The sequence below is a fragment of the Camelus bactrianus genome, chromosome 7 (genome assembly GCF_048773025.1).
Source record: "Camelus bactrianus isolate YW-2024 breed Bactrian camel chromosome 7, ASM4877302v1, whole genome shotgun sequence".
Lineage (NCBI taxonomy): Eukaryota > Metazoa > Chordata > Mammalia > Artiodactyla > Camelidae > Camelus > Camelus bactrianus.
In genome coordinates this window covers 18,454,499-18,472,068 of record NC_133545.1, presented here as the reverse complement: position 1 = coordinate 18,472,068, position 17,570 = coordinate 18,454,499, and the positions used below count along the sequence as shown (strand labels likewise).

Genomic DNA, 17,570 nt, shown 5'->3' with positions numbered 1-17,570 from the left:
TCTAAAAGTTGTTCACTCTGGTGTTTTCAAAGAGCAGCTGCTTCTATTTCTTCTCTACCCACACTCTTCTCATGACTAGAGGCTTCCTCTCCAACCCCAGAACTTTATCTTAGCTTTCACCAGCCGCTTGTTAATGTAAAATGTTCCGCATGACGTTTTGGCTTGGCCCTAATGCTTCTACTTCCTGCTTACTCCTAAAGATCTTTGGAATTTCTTTGTTCTCCAGTGTAGCTTTGCCCTGATGTCTTTTTCACATGATTTCTCAGGGCATGATACATAGGAGGCACTTAATAACGATAAACAGGATCAAATGGAACTTTAAGTTTCCTTCTACAGCCTTGGTTTTCTCCACGTTTGCCAGTTTCTCCTTTTAAAAAGCTTTTTTTTTTTTTTTAAAGTCATTCTTTTCCATTGGGATAACTTTTTATCTCAGTGGAGGACTTCTTACCTAATCTTTCAGCTTGAGCTAGGAGAATTCGATGTGGTCCTCCTTTCTAATTTCTTGCCATCAGACAGTAGACACTGAGAGGTATATAAATCCCGCTGACCTGACTGAGCCTCTGTTCTTCAATGGCAAATGCAGGGGCTGTGTTTTCCCTGCTGCTTCCTGGGGCATCTGCCTCCTTAAAATTAAGTACCAATTGGCAGGGTCTCCTCGTAACTCACGCACAGGCGAACTGGCAGCAGAGTCTGCTCAATTAGTCTCAAAACTCTTCTTTTGGAATTAATTAATAATAATTATTTTCAAATCCCACATGATTTCCTTTCCCTTCCTACCTTAATGTTCCTCTTCCCTTTATATGCCTCTTTTTGTTTTTTCTCAAATGCTCACTGAGCATTCTTAATGTCCACCTTGTATTTTCACTTCTTCCAAATTACCTTTTAGCTTCCTGCTCCCATTTTTATAGCTTTGCCCTTGGCTTTCGTGGCCCCTTCTCCACTTTCCTTTTATTACTGCTCATGCAATCAGCCTGGGCCATGACTCAGGTCTGCCTACATACCACCTTCCCAATTTCATAATTGTCATAATCCTGACAAAATTTCTTACAAATTACTCTGCTGACTCTATACACAGCAGGGAACTGACTCTATTCCTGTTGCCTCTTTAATTCTTCTCCCTACCTCTTAAATGGGCACAGACATGCTGATCGTGTAAGCATATGAATACTGGCGCCCAACCCACAGTACCTGGACTCCTAGGAATTTGTGAGTGGTAATGAGGTCTACAGCTATTTTCAGTATTTCCAAAAGCCTAATAGAAATTGGACTGGCGCTGTTTTCTGTTTGTATGCATACTCAGTGATGTATTTCCCATATTAAAAACAGGAAATATATTATTATTTAATAAATGCAGTTTGTTTAGTAGGCAAAGAGCTTTCAAAATGTGATGCCTAGAGATGAAAAAAAGTAATAAAAGGGGCCATGGATGGTGAAAGTTGGTAACATAAGTACATAATATTGTTTTCATATGTTCCAGCTGCTTGTCTAGCACTCCATATTTTGCATGGGCTTAAAGAGAAAAATTACGGCTCGTTCAGTCAAAAGCATTTTCTTGGTCTAAACTGAATTAACATCCTCCCTGGTTTCTACCAACGACGTGTTCTATAGTCTGTCTTGGACGGCTGGACCACGGGGTTCTGGGGTGGGCAACACGAAGAGCCAGCTGCTTGGCGAATCTGATCTTCTCCAAAGCCTTGGCATTCAGATTTCTAAAAATATCTTGGAACTGGTATTTAATAACGTCAATACCTGGAATTATAAAGTCCTTCCTCTCTATTTAAAACAAGGGTCATTTTCATTTGGTTGGAAAGCGTGTAGGTGCCTGTAGAGCTAGGCTCAGGTTGTGGCTTCACCATTTATTAGCGATGAGACCCTGTTGTCTCTGAGACTCACTTTTTCTCATCTTTCAACATGGAGGTAAAGACACTCCCCACGCCCCCCCAGTTCACAGAGCACGGACGACCCAAAAGGTATGAAACTGCCTTGTAAATGACCGAGCACGTTGCCAGTGACAGCTTTTATTACTGTTATCTTTGGCATTAATGTCCGTTCTTTATTGCACTGTCACTTTACCTTTTCCCCCATCACCAAAAACTGCTCTGACGGTCTTCCTAGGCCTCGTGAACTTGGTCAAGAGTTCATGGAGGAACTTTTCACCTCTAGTGCCTTGACCACATCATTTCCTCATTGAACCATGATGTCTGCCCCTAAACCATTCATTGCTTCATCTAGGCCCAGCTTCCTAAACTCATTTAGTGCTTTTACCACTTACTATAATGGTTATATATACTTCTTTGCTTTTCATCAGGGTGGATCCCTGCAAGACAGGGAAATAAATTCCAACCAACTTTCTTTCACCTCTCCTTATAGGATCTTCCTATCTATACAATCAATCATTTGTTATTACTCTTCTGAACTTTATCTGGGTTTTCGCCCTTCTTTTCAAAACGTGGATGCTAAAACTGGGGAGCCACCAGGATTCTGACCATCCATGTAGAAGGGGTACCATTATTCGAGAGCTGAATGCCACACTCCCCACCCCTTCACCTTTCCAGGACTTTCCCAAAGAAGGCCCAGCCAGGGGAAATGTCCGAGGTCCCACCTTCAGGCAGTACCCTCCAGCATGGCCGGCTCTCCCAGACTTACCCATATCTCCCAGGCTATATCATTGCTCACTCCCCACCCCATGCGTAATTCTCGAGAGCATCAGAAAATCTCCTGACACTTTAAATCACTTTTGAAAATTAGATTTAGTTCACCATTTATCTGGATGCAATTCTGTACCCCAATGGCTCTGGTTACTTGCCATGCCTTGTTCATAAGCTGTACAGGTGGCCGGATGGCTTCCAAGCCCACTTGGCACTACAATTCTCTTTCCCCAGATACATAGATTCTCCTCCCACACCTTACACCAGACAAAGCTGCCTCTCTCATCCCCCATCTCCAGCTCCTCTCCTGACCCTGGAACACAAACCACTCCAGATGCAGAGGCACACGATTAATTAAAACCACCCCACGCTGATTAAAGTCTTAAGCCACAGTGCCAGGAATGCTAATTAACTGAGCGAGGGAATTCAGACCACAGGAAGAGGTGAAAAAAGAAAGCCATGGAGGGAGTTTCTGCTCGGAGAACAAATCAGATGGCAATGTGACCTATCTAGAGATGAATGTAACCTAGTGATGGATGATGTCAGAGAACACCAACAATTGAGGTCTGTCCCCTGGCCACTGGACTCCAGGAGAGGTGCTGATTGATGTGGCTGCAACAGCTCCCTCACTGTGTCCAGAGACAGGAGACCACCTCGCAGAACCTCCGCGTGTGCCTGCACTGTGCTGGGGGAGAGTGGGGCTCCTTGGGTGGAGGGACTAGGGTAGGCTAGTCTTGTCATATTCTGTCGACTTTGTGCAAAAACCTATTGGGCAGTTTGGCAGTTCCTCAAAAAGCTAAATTTAGAATTAAACCATATAATTTAGCAATTCCACTTCTGGGTACGTACCCCAAAGAACTGGAAGCAAGGAACTGAACTTGTACACCCGTGTTCATAGCAACATCATTCACAGTGGCCAAAAGGTAGAAGCAACCCAAATGTCCATGGACAGATGAATGGATAAACAAAATGTGGTGAATGCATACAATTACATTATTCAGTCTTAAAAAGGAAGGAAATTCTGACGCAAATTGCAATGTGGGTGAAATTTGAAAACATTATGCTAAGTGAAATAAGCCAGTCACACAAAAAAAATATTGTATGATGCCACTTATAAGAGATACATAGAGTAGTCAATCACAGAGACAGAAAGTAGGAAGTGGCTGCCAGGAGCTGGAGGAGAGGAAACGGCGAGGTAGTGTTTAATGGGTATAAAGTTTCAGGTCGGAAGAAGAAAAGAGTTCTGGAGAAGGACGGTGCTAATGGTTGCAGCATGGTGTGATGTACTTAATGCCATGGAATACTTACAGTGCTTACGATGGCAAATTCCAGGTTATGTGTATTTTACCACAATAATGAAAAAAAAAACTATTGGGCAGATATAAGGACACCTATTCCACAAAACAGAGCCAGACTCACAGACAGAGAAAACAAATTTATGGTTACCAGGGAGGAAAGGGGGTGAAGAGGGATAAATTGAGAGTTCGAAATTTGCAGATACTATAACTACTATATACAAAATAGATAAACAACAAGGTTCTACTGTATAGCACAAGGAACTATATTCAATACTTTGTAATAGCCTATAATGAAAAAGAACAGGAAAAAGAAAAAATACACATGTATAACGGAATCACTGTGCTGTATACCAGAAATTAACACATTATAAATCAAGTATACCTTAATAAAAAATCAATAAAATAAAATACATATAGAAAAATGTAAAGGAAAAAAAAACACCTATTCTCTGCTCAGCAGCCTGGGTCAAGGGGGAGAAGCTTTCTGTTGGTAGACTGATAATACACTCATGTGTATGAAACATTCTGAGATCCTTGGGTGAAAAGATAGGCATCGTTACTCTTATAAATTTAATCTCAAATGGACAAAAGGGTTTGGATGAATGTCTCTTATCGTGTGTTGTCGTTATGTACATGGATCTGTCACTCTCGAGCTCTAGACCTCCATTTCCTGATCTGGAAAAATAATGTCATACCCTTGTTCTACCCAGAGCCGTCCCTCACCTCCCAGCCCCTCCAGGAGGCACAGGGGAGGGGCTTGGAATTCACGTACTTCCTGTGAGGTCAGTGGTTCCTGGTTTTATAAAAATCCTCTTGTTACTGCTCAGCCCCTGTTCCAGCACTTCTCATCCCCAGTTATGACCAGAAGCACCTGTGCGCCCGTCTCCATCCCACCTCTCTTTCCCCCTCCATTACCTTCCTGGGAATCACACTGGTTTGCTTTATCCTTTTGCCACCAAGGTAAACTTCCCTAAATAATACAGTGTAGGCGTGTCTGGTTTTGAACTACTGTCAATAGAAGCATCACCTCTGTTCCCTCGCCTCTCCAGCTCCATGACTGAGGACATGAAGTTACAAAACAATGACCTCGGACAGGAAGACAAAGAGTGACTGACCACAGAGCAAAGGAGCCCACACAGGATTCCAGCTCATGGCCTTGGCCTCTATAAGCCAAGGATCAACAGAACCCTTTCCCTGGAGGGCCTGGGGCCTGGATGTGCTCATGGCAGCTGGAGGAATTTTCAGGTTCCTTGAGTCCTGGCCCCTGCTGTCCAGCCCCTGCCAGGTTTCCTTGGCATTCTGAAAGATGCTTTCCTCTGGCAACAGAGTCCTACTCTGCCTGTTGCTGTTAGCATTCCCAAGGGGGCCTGCTGCTGTGCTGATTACATTCAGGAATGTTCCAGAGATATAACGTCCAGTCTCCCTGTGTATCTCTAATTTGTTTAAGCATTTGGCATTCTGGTCAAAATGTGAGTTATTACTCCATCTCTCCTCTTATAATTGGATGCTAATGCTACAGTGGATACCCTGAGCTTGATGGTGGGAGTTAATTTAAATGTCCAAAAGGCTTCTTAAGTACCCAATTTCCTTCCAGATTGTCAAAAAAAAGAAGAAGAAGAAGAAAAAAAAAAGAGGCAAGACAATGCATTGAGAAACTCCGAGAGGCTGCTGTGGCGCTGTCAAGCTGTGTGGATGCTGTGCCTGGTACCCACCGTCCCCAGTACCATCCTATCCATCTCCTGTCCCCAGGCAAAGGAAGCAGAGTTGGGAAAAGTCAATTCTTTTCTAGCAAATTATTAACTCAGGAGTACATATGGGCTTCAGAGTCAGGGTCTTGGGGAGCCTCTCAAATGAGCCTCTCCAGGGGCCTTTCCTTTGGTGGCCTTTGGTTGCCTTTCCCAACTTGGTTTCTGCTGGCCTGGGGCCAGGCAAGGGTTTTGTAGAATTCTGTCTCTCTGTGACGGCCTCTAAGCCCCTCAATGCCAGGATCTGAACTTGTAGTGGCCGAGCACTGGCTTGGGAAGCTGTGCTCATTTCATGTCACTTGGGTACCCGGAACACAATCATATACATCCTCTTTGCTTAGAGGTATTTTTGAACTTGGCAGATTGGCAAGAGACACCAAGGCTAGGAGTCCAGTCATAGGCTCTGGCAGATTGTGTTGTGAAGCCCAACTCTTCAGTGCCCTAAGGTAGCCTCTGACACCCCCCTGCCCACCCTTACCTGGCTTCGTGGTGATTGAAGAGGTGGAGCATCCTTCCCACCCCTTGACCTTGGACTTGGCTTCAGAACTGTATTTGGTCAATGGGGTGGCAATAAGAACAAGGCAAAGGCTTGAGATGTCCCCATGTGCTTGGCCTTGCCTTCTGTGCTTCTGTCATTGCCACAAACATAGCTTCCCCAAGTAGCTGCTCCTCTTCAGCCAAATGAACCAATGCGGAGCAGACCTGAGCCCACCCCACAGACAGGAGACAAGCCCAGCTGGTGCAGCAGCTTGAAGCAGAACTGCCCAGCTGAGTTTAGCTTAGACTGATTGACATGCAACAGATCTGTAGGTCCGTGAGAATAAGAATGAGTGCTTACTGTTGTATGCTACCGAGTTTTGGGGTGGTTTGTCACACAGCATTTTGGAGGCAAGAGCTAACTGATACACAGGTGTTGGGCAGAAAGTCACACCCAGGTGCAAAGGTCCTGTGAAGGGGAGAGGGGTGAGGCATAATGGGGAGGGGTAAGGTTGCAGGGTGGTAGTTTCTATCCTGAGCACCAAACAGGCCTAGATAAACACTGAGGTTATATGTACCTGGTACCATGTGGAGGAGATTATCACAAACTGGGTCTAACATGACAAATGAATCTTCCTGTTATCTCCCATGCTGACCAAACTCTCTATGACATAGATCTATAGATCTCAGAGAGGCCTAGTCCCTGAGCAAAGTATCAGAAAAGACCCTGGAAAGAGAACATGGCTCTCCCGATATGGAGAGCTCACTGGAGGGAAGGATGCTTGCAGGACCAACCCTCTGTACTGACCTCCTGGTAGCCCAGTGCCAGGAAATGATTTTATCTACCTGGCAGCCATAAAAGCTCCTCAGGACTGATTTGCCTTGAACTTTGCAATTTCTCCTGCTTGGGCTCCGGCCAGGGGGCTAATTCATCAGGGGTCTCACGTGAGAGCAGACTGGTGCACGGGGGCAAGGGCAGCATCAGTGGCTGTCAACACTGTCCTCACCTGCCTCTAGGGAGTTCTGGGCTCAAGGTCGTCGATAGTCAGGACAGCAAGGACAGCAACCCCAGGGCACCAGGCTTGGGGAGTGCGGTCCTGAGCTTTAATCCACTCCGGGTGTCTGGGTGACCTTGAACAAATCCTTTCCCCTCCTTAGACCTTCATTGACTCATTTTCAGATAAGGAAACCCAGGCCTCCTCTGCCTCGGAGAATTGGTCACAAAATACTACTAATATAAATGGTCTGGGAAGCTCTTTGCAAATAAAAAGTAGCAGATGTTGTGGAGGGCTGAAATTTGCTGCTATTAATAAGTATAAATGCCTAATAGGAAGCCAGTTTGCTCTGGGAACTCGGACAGCCAAGGAGTGAGCTTGACGCCGGAATCGTCAACATATGCTGCTCTTCATCAGAAAATGGCAGGAGCTGGGCCAGGAGCTCTCCGCGCGATTTCTGCAGCCTTGAGAAATCACCCCATCCTCGCGCCTCCCGGTGTGGGCTGTGCTGCATGGATCGGCCTGCGTCCCACTCAACCAGACCCCTCCCTCGCCAAGTGAGGAGTGATCCTATTCCTTGCTTTACAGATGGAAAAAACACAACCCAGAGAGGCTGAGCAGCTTGCCAAAGGTCACACAGCAGGGCGGTGGCAAAGGTGGAAACTGAAATGAAGCCGGGGCCAGCGCACACCAACCCCCCTCATCCAGGCCAGGGGATTGAGAAACCTCTGCTTCCTCCACTGAATCCAGGTCCCTGCATTGAAAATTCCATAGCATTGCAGGCTACTTACTGCAAACCAGGAAGGTTGGGCTGAGTTCAGGGACTGAGGGGCCCCTTCAGTGGGCAAAAAGGAGCCCTAAAGAGAGGCTGACAGCAGGTCAGCCTCCTCCAGGGAGATGCCCACCCCCCCAGCTTCTTCAAGCTTGGCTGGGGAGGAAAACAAAATTTGGAATAGTTTTATCTCAAAGCCAGATAGAAGAGATCAGGGGGAAAGACAGAACCAGGTTTTAATTCAAGATCTACCACTTCCTCTGTGACTTGGACAACTTACTTAACCTCTCTGAGCCTCCTTTCCATTATCTAAGGATTACAGTAAGCACCCCGAAGGGTTGTTTTGGGGATGCACTGAGATGACACATGTGAACATGTCAGTACAAAGCCAAGAACGACTCTGTGGTTCCAGCATCTTTCTCAGGTGCCCCCATGAGGGGTGATGTGAAGTCTTCTTTATCCTACCACACTTGGCACTCAGCTCAGGCACAGCACATGAGAACTCATGAGCAAGAGAGTGAATGCTTGCAATGAATGAATGAATGAATAAATAAATAAATTTGGTTCCTGACAAACTCCAATCTATTCCAAGGACCCCGTGGAGATAACTGATTTGACAGTCTTGGCTTTCCTCCCAAATCTATGACTTCTGGATTCTTGCCACAAGTTCACTTCTTAGTGTAAAGGTCAAATTTTCTCCCCTATTGGGCCCCCCTGCTCCCATTCACACCATGGGCTCAAGGGACCTTACAATTGATAGAGGAGACTGACAGCCCCACCCACATCCTGCCCAGAGAGGCCCTGCACCCAGCATGCGGGTGAGAAGGTGAGCAGGATGGGAGGAGTGTTCTGGCCTTCACAGAGTGAACAGCAGAAAGGGGCCTGGAAACAATCCAGCTGCCAGCCCTCACTTTTAAGGTGAAGCTCAGCTGCAGCAGGGTTTGTCCAAGGCCACAAGGCTACCAACACTTTTCTTTTGATACCCAATCCCTGGATACAGATGCCTGCCCAAGATATCTGCTCCTGACCCAAGACTAAGGTCAGGGATGAAGGAGGCCGAGCCCCGGGGACCCACACCCAGGGGGAATGTGAGCCTCCCTCCCCACCCCCAAGCCCAGAACACGGGAAGGAGCCTTTGTCCTGGGGATCAGAGTGCTGCTCCCAGTCCAGCCACCTTTCACTGAGTGCAGCTGACAGCCCATGGCCCCATCCGAGCTGGGACTGGGGACCTGCTGGTGTGAGTTTCCCCAACTCAGCCTGCTCAACGGGGGCCTTTGTTCCAGCAGCCAAGAAGTGGGTGGAGGAGGGGCTGGCACGGTGACACCTCCATCCAGGCCCTGCGGCTGAGCCAAGTGAGTTCCGAGGCATATGCGGCGACCCTCTGGCTCGCTGGCACGGCTCTTTGTGGGAAGTGGCAGGGCAGGCCTTCTCCACCCAGCACCCAACCTTCGCTCCGACTGCCTTCTGTCAAGAGCACTGCTGGCAGCAGCCCCAGCAATGGTCTAATTGTTCAAACCAAAGAGTGGTTGTGTGCAAATGGCACGCTGATATGAAAGGGCACACAGTGGCCCGTGTGCCTAGACAAGCGTGCCTGGTAAGAGGGGTGGTGTTTGCTCACAGCTATGGGCAGAAATGCTCTGGGATGAGGGAGCAGCTTTTTGCAGACTTCCCTGTCTGGGTAGGTGGCTCCTTTGGATAGCAAACATCTTCTTTCAAAATGGAATTTGACCCTGGGGAAAATCATAGTGCCTAAATAAACAGAAACTGATATCCCTCAGCGGGAGCTTTCTAGGTGCCATCAACATAGGGCCCCTTTCAGGCAGCCAGGCGCTGCTGGCCTTGGAAGGAGACAGGGGCCACAGGGGCCCCAAAGAAGCCTAAATGCTCTTCCTCCACCCTCACCTCCTGCCTCAGTGTAGCCATCTAACCCTCTCGAACCTGTGTGAGCTCCCTTGGTGGGGCCAGGGGTCAGCCTGCTGCTGGGGGAAGCAGAAGGGGGTCCTCTGATGTCTGAGGCATCCTTGGATGTGGGTCATCTTTGCCCATGCTGGCAAATGTGACCTTTTCATTAAGAGATGCTGCCCTGAGGGCGTTTTCCGGTAGTTCTTCAAATATGAAAGGACTATAGTTAAAATGACAGTGTTTTAAAAGGCTCTTATGCTCTATACACTGTCAGTGGGGGTTTAGATTGGTACAACCTTTTTGAGGAGTAATTTTGTAGTTATTACTAAAATCTAAAATGAGCCAGCAAGTCTTCCTCTTAGGATCTTTCTCATAGAAAAAATAGCACTTGGATACAGGAGCATGGCTGTGGATAATCACTGTGGCTTTGTATTTGACAATGACTATTTTGTAATAACCTAAAATGTCCATCCACAGGGGACTGGTTAAATAAATCATGCTATATCCGTACTCTGAGATAAAGCATGTCTGCATCATTGACATGGAAAGATATTCACTACCTATCTCTATGTTAAAAAGTAAATTTCAGAAAAAGTACACTATTTTTTGATAAAAAGTTGACTAAAAGTTGATAAAAATATCCATTTTTAGTTTTAAAAGACAACTCTGGACTTACATATTCATAATACACAGACATATTTTTGTGCAGCCAACAGCAACTGCAGCAGTAGTAAAACTGCTAACAGTGGTCAACTGGGGAGTTTAAATTTTTCACAGACAGGGTATAATTAAAAAAAAAATTTTTTTTCTGTCTTGGGAAATTAATTTGCAAAAGATGCTTTCACCTTTAGTCTTTTAAACCAAATTAACTAGTCAGCTCCCAATATATTTGAGGGTCAAAGTTTTTATTTTTCTTTATACCCATGTGATTTCTAACATTTGGGGACTATGAAAAAGGCCCACATCTGATTGATCTGTCCCTTCTGGCTGCCCCACGATGACCAGCACCCTGGAAGTGGATGTACCAGGCCACAGAAGAGTTCTCACTTGGGAAGTTAACTAGCTCATTTTGAATTGAGGTCACGGGGCATTGTTTGAGAAGGTAACTCACTATTGAGCGAGCTCACCTGCCCACCCAGAAGACCCCCCACCCCCACAAGAAAAGCACCTCATCCCCACCCAGCCTACAGAGAGGACTCCATCTCTTCATGGGCATCCTGAGCAAGGCCCAGGGGCACTCTGTCTGTGGTCCCCATGTGCTCAGATGCCATCATGCACTTAGGTTTGGGTCAGCTTAGCTTCCAGCAAGAGGGGTCCTGGTGTAGTGGAGGATCTTGGGGTTGGCGGTCCTAAAACCTGGACCCTAGTCCTAGACCTGCCCCAAACTTGCTGTGAGACCGAGGGCAAGGGCTCTCACTTCTCAGGCTCTCAGTTTTCAGACATACCTTGATCTCTATCGTCCTTTTTAGCTGGAAGATTTCACCATAATTAAATACCTACAGGCTAGGGAAGCATCCAGGAATTTCATTCCAGGATCTTTCCCCATTTTAGTCCATGCTGATAATGTGGTATAATAGGGAGGTTCAGGGCTGCCCCTCCCCTAGTTCTTGTTATCTTGAAAAAGTTAGATGATTCAACCTGAAATGTACTTTGAATTATCATAAGAAAATGACCACGACTTGTGACCACCAACTACGAAATCACCAGTGTTCATTAGTACCACTTCTATCATTAATATAAGCAACTGTGGGGTGAGTGGGGACTGGTGATGCTCAGGAGGGGTGGCTGCACTGAGCCCAGCCTGATGGGATGGAAAGAACACAGCCTTTCGAATCTAGCCTTAGGTTCAAGTCCTGGCTCAGCCACCTGTCAAATGTATGACTTGGGGACAGCTACTTTATGCCTTTGAGCCTTGGTTTCCTCATATGCATAATGCAAATAAACAAAGTATTCTGCTGTTAGGTGACAGTTAGATCTCAGCACATAGTGTTTAGAAACATCCATCCTTGCCAGTTCTCATGTTCTCTAGGCAGCAGAGCTGAGGAGGTCATGGGGAGGCACCCAATTCCATTTGTTAGGAGCTGACCCTGCTGGACTGTAGCTGTGGATCACCTGGTTCCCATTAGGAGGTCCATTGTCAAGGGGCAAGCGGTGGTGGAGCGGGTAACTCTCTCATTTCATACGGCATGCAGCTGGGGAACCTGATCTCCATCAGACTAAGACTCGGAGTAGACTTCCCCTTCTGAACTGATGAGTGGCTGGTCAGGGCTGTATTTAGATGGGGACTCAGCCAGGTCAGACATAATTGCTGGCCCGGCATGGGGGTGGGGAGGAGGAGGTATCTCATCCCGGCTGGCCCGTGCCCCTTCTTAGAGGTTGTGTGCGGTGTGGCCAGGGGAAAGCTAGGAGCTTTGTCTGTGTCCACTCAGGTCTCCGTTACAGCAACAAACAGCCCCTAGCATCAAAACATCATTGCCTGTGACCAACAAGCTCAGCAGACAGAGAACCTGGGAGAGGAATCTAGGAGCGTAGAACCCACTGGGGGCAGGGGGCCCCCAGGGAGCAGGCAGTGCAGCCATCAGGGACCTGGGCTTTGCCATCTGAGGGTTGCCACTCCGATTCTAGCTCTGACACTTAATAGCTTGGTCAGGCACTTAACATTTTCCAGCCTCCAAAAGGCTATGCAGATTAAATCACAGAATACAGGTAAAACATTCCACACTCTTCCTGAAGCATCCACACCAAGTAAGTGGCAGCTATCACTACAGTGATGACAACCATGGCCGACTCATTTTTTTGGTTTGCTTCTCCTTCTGGAATAGATAATGTTCTCCTAAATGAAAAATTCAGCTTGAAACTTAAAGTTCAACTTTAAAGGCTTCCAGATGTGCCCCAGCTGGAAAAGGAGTTTGAACTTGAGAGGGCTTGTGCTGGAACCTCATGATCTTTCTTATTCCTGGCCAACACCCACCCCCCCAACTTTACTGAGTGACCCCCCTCCATGGTCCCCAGGACCACAGCCCCTCTCTATTAAGAGAGTTTGGTTTTACAGCCAGCCTAGTACTTTCCAACCGGTTCCCTGCCTCCTCTCCTCTCCAGCTTTTCTGATAGCCTTTCCTCTGCCTTTGAATAGCAGGGCAGGACGAGGAGGAAGAAAACAAGGGAATTAATTTTATTGCCCACCGCACCCAGAAGAGTGAGGTGAAGCTAGGGTTCTAACCATGTTCTAACCAGGAGATGAAACGAGGTCAGAGTCCCCTACGGCCTCCGGTGTATCCTGCTTTTCTCCCCTGACCTCTGTTCACAGGCATCATCAGAAGTCGGCTGTGGGGCTGGGACAGGAAACCGTGCTGGCTCCAGGCCAGACACAAGTGGCCGTGCTGTGTGCTGGCATGTGGGTTCACTTGTCAGCATGGCACGCCTGGCGGGCCAGGGGCCGGCAGCGAGGCCCAGCGTGGTGGTATCGGCACATAGTCCAGCAGACCCTGCTGTGACAGGGATGCGAGGATGCGGTCTCCAGACATGATTCAACACGGGGCGTTTGCTGAGTTTGCAAATGAACCGCCAGGACGCAGGACAGACGCCGCAGCCAGGAAACAAAATGTGACAATTTAGGGCAGGTAGCGTGCCATCAGCAGAATTCACTTACAGAAGCTTTTCTCCTCCATTAAGTCTGCTTGGGATGCTGCTGTGAATGTAGCCTGACCTGGACGAGAATCTGGGGGACGCCAGGGGCTGCTTTTGGTTGTACGACTCCCTTTGCAAGTGACCCATCTCGACATTTGTTGAGAGTGGACTGCCCTCCGGAAACCTTACAACTCACAGGGAGAATCCGGGGACAGAGTAAGTGCTAGGGAGGAGGGGCAGGCAGGGAAGTGGGGTCTAGGCTAAGCGACTCAAACCTAAGCTGCACATTGGAATCAACTGTAGAGCTTTCAGAAAATGCTGGTGCCCTGGCCAAGCTCAGACCAGCAAAATCAGAATTTCCAGGAGCTGGGCACCTGTACTGTCTCAAAGCACTATACTCCTCTCATCCTCCACCAATGACCCCAATGATGGGCTGGGTTTGGGACAACTGGCTTTGGCCATGGGAGAAGAGGAGTGGGGATCCAAGGATGATGTATTTCTGCCCTGGAGTCTGAGAGATGCAGACAGTCTAAGGCTCCCGGAGCACGGGGACAGGTGGAATGGGCATCACATAATACCAGACCCCTGTACTTGGCTTCACAATTTATAAAGCAATTCCACAGGCATGATTGCATGTGACCCCCACCACAACCTGGCGAGGGAGCCAGGTCAGGGATGACAGTCTCCATTTTACAGCTGAGGACACAGGCTGGAGGAGGTTAAGTGTTTTGCTCAAGGTCATGCAGCCAGGGAGTGGCAGAGCTGGGACTCTTCTGAGTGCATGGCCTCTGACTGCTCCAGAGCTGGTACAGCCTCCCTCCTCCACTGGAATCTCCTCTCTTGCATGGGCCAAGTGGCCATAACTCCCCTGTGAAGAGCAGCAGCAAATGCCTGAACCAGCTCCAAACATCATGGAAATTGATGAAGGCAGAATTGGGTTGGAAGGTCTCATTTAAATATCTCTTAGAATCGTTCTTTGGCCAGCTCGTTTCCATGGCAAGATTTGTCTCAACAGACACGACTCACGTTGCCAAATAAGGCTTCTATCATCTCAGGCTGGGCAGGATGTGAGACCATCTCTCCGTGCGGTACGATGTCATCCTGGCAGGAGCAGGGAGGGTATGGTATGCCTGGCTTCGTGAGACCTTACCAAGTATGGAATTGTTTCACTGGCTCCGGGGGCTGCAGATTTCAGAACTGGCCCATGTCCTGAGGCGGCTGCCTTCCAGGACTTGATCAGGAATCCACATCCTGTCTTGTGGCCCAGTGTATGGTCTAGGGGCTTGGAGCAGCCTGGGCCCACCAATTGGCCAACACACCAAGATAACCTAAACTTCATGCTGCTTGCAGCATGGTAGGACTGGGTGGGCAGCCTGTTCTGACCCAGAGTCGCTCTCAGCTGCTCAGTTGTGGCCCTAGAGCTGTGAGGGGACACTGTGGACTGGTTTTCCTGGGCTGTGCTCTGAGTGGTCTTCCCAGCTGTGCTGAGGGATAAGTCTGACCCTGCAGGCTCTCTGGAGATGGCGACCCCTGTACTGGACTTCTGTGCTGTTCAGCTGGTCCTGTCAACTCTGCTTCTTCAACAGAGGACAGATCCAGTGGAACCATAAACACCCATGGGCATCCTCGCCAGCACAGGCTTCATGAATCTCCCTCTAGGGGTGGAGGGGACAGTTGGAGAGGAGAGCATTTAAGGCAGAAAAGCTGATGAGAAAGCTCCCCTACAGAGGTCCCAAGTAGTCCCTGCAAGAGCCCTGGCCCTCACATCCTGTTCAGGAGACTCAGCAAAGCCTGGAGGGTCGCCCCACCCTGCTGCTTCTCTGTCTATGGCTCCAAGGAGTGAAGGGAAGAGGCAAACAGCGCAAACCAAAGAACATCATGTCCAAGGAAGGAAGGCTGAGAACGAAGGCTGGCACCAGTAATGCCACAGAGGAAAATGGGCAGCTCCTCCCTGACGGCTCCTCCCACCACAACACTACCACCCGCCCCAGTTTGATTCTCCCTCTTTTTCTCCCTTTCACTCTTTCTCAGAAATTGCCTGGCAGGATCGCTCACTCACACTTCTGCGTGAATGAGCTCTCCGTAGTGGTGGCTGCCAAAGGCCGGGTTCTGGGAGCAGGGTGGGGGCAGGAGTGAGAGCCCTGTGTTCTCGATGAACCCAGAGTGGGGGACCCTGCCTGACCACAGCCTCCGCCTTTGGAAACCACTTTTTCTCCCATCTCCTCCTCCCTCTTCCCTACGACTAGTCTCCCGGTGCCTCTCACGTGCACGACTGCATGAGCTGAAGGTTGGACATCTTGCGATGCTTCTACCCACACCCACCCAGAGCACAGCTGCAAGGAAGCACACAGGGAGATGAGTAAGGTGCCCGTAACAGCTCAGCTTGGCTGCTCAGACCCGGCACAAGGAGCAGAGAGAATCCCAGCGTCGGGTGATACCTTCAGGCCACCGAATCCTGCCATCAGTTTGAAGCAAGCACACATTGCAGTCAGTTACTCAATGTGTTTGCCAGCTACATCCAGTTCGGAGGAGAAATGATAAGAGCTGTACACATCATTAAATGTAATCAGACGCGACGTATGAAGGAGTTGGACGCAGAATTGAACTATGCTCATCTGTGCTGGTGCCCTAATTCATTGCTCATGTACCGTGATAATCAACTTATGGTTACAAAAACAAAGGACGGGGGGCATTCCTTACATTTCTCCGGTTACTTAGCCTTTTAAAGAGGCCCCTCCTCCATTGCTAGCAGACAGACATGGAGCCCCTCCTGAGTGTAGGGCGTGGGCTGGACACCTGCGGGGTGAGGTGCGTTCTCCCAAGGTGCTTCTGCCAACCTGGACTCATTGAAGTCTTTGCACCTGGGTCTTGGGTCTTCCCCCTACAGTGGGTGGTAGTCCAGCTGAAGAACTAGACCTGCACGTGGATGTTTATAGTGGCTTTAGTCATAACTGTCAACATCTGGAAGTACCCAAGATGTCCTCCAGTAGCTGAATGGCTAAATAAACTGTGGTACATCCAGACCAATGGCATATTATTTGGTGCTAAAAAGAAATGAGCTATCAAGCCATGAAAAGACATGGAGGAAGCCTAAATGTATTTTACCAAGTGAAAGAAGCCAATCTGAAAAGTCCACATACTGTCTGATCCCAGCTATATGGCATTTCTGGAAAAGGAAGAACTATGGAGACAGTAAAAAGATCAGTGGTTGCCGGGAGTCAGTGGGGAGGGAGGAATGAGTAGGTGCAGCACAGGGATTTTCAGGGCAGGGAAAATATTCCTTATGATACGATAATGGCAGTTACATGTCACTAGACATTTGTCAAAACCCAAAGAATGTACAGCAACAAGCGTGTACCCTAATGTAAACTCTGGGCTTTGGGTGATAATGATGTATCAATGTAGGTTCGTTGATTGTAACAAATGGACCACTCTGGTGGGGGATATTGATAGTCGGGGAGGCTGTTTGAAAGGAGAGGAGAATAGGCGATATGGGGAAAGTTTCTATACTTTCTGCTAATTTAGCTGTGAACCTAAAGTTGCTCTAAAAAATAAATTCTATTTAAAAAAACATACTAAACTAGGAAAAGAGGCAATATACTACTCTTCTGTCGCTTTTAAAAAGAATATGCCCATGGTCACGAAAACTTCCCTGCTGTCTTATCCACGCCCAAGGGGACAGGGGAGTAGGAGCAGCAGGGGACACGCTGTCACAAGAGCCATCGGGAAGCTGCACTGGCTGAGGGGCCTGGTACGAAGAGCCAGGGGAGGGGAGGACTCAGAGCCCTGTGGCTGTGATGCCCTGTGATGGGCTGGAAGGGAACACGTTGCTTAGTGGACTCTGACAATGGACGTGGACTCACCTTCTCTCTCTCAATGGGCCTTCGCTGGAGGGAATGGTCCAGAGCAGGGTGCACATGTGGTAGTGTCAGCAGCACTGGCCAACTCTCCCAGATGTGCCAGATTTGTGTTCCTGAATAGGCAGGCACACTCACATCATCTATAAATGAGCTTCTGCCACTCCCAGTGTCACAAATTCCCTGCCTGAGGAATGACCCTGGGCTGGACACATGGCAGCCGAGTGTGTCTCCACCATCTACAGGAGA

At 48.3% G+C, this 17,570-nt stretch overlaps 1 protein-coding gene across 3 annotated transcripts in view; it reads right to left on the bottom strand.

Annotated features, from left to right (window-relative positions):
• PLXNA4 (plexin A4) overlaps positions 1-17,570 on the bottom strand; it is a 561,131-nt gene that overhangs the window by 100,906 nt on the left and 442,655 nt on the right. The gene's annotated exons all lie outside the window — the stretch shown is intronic.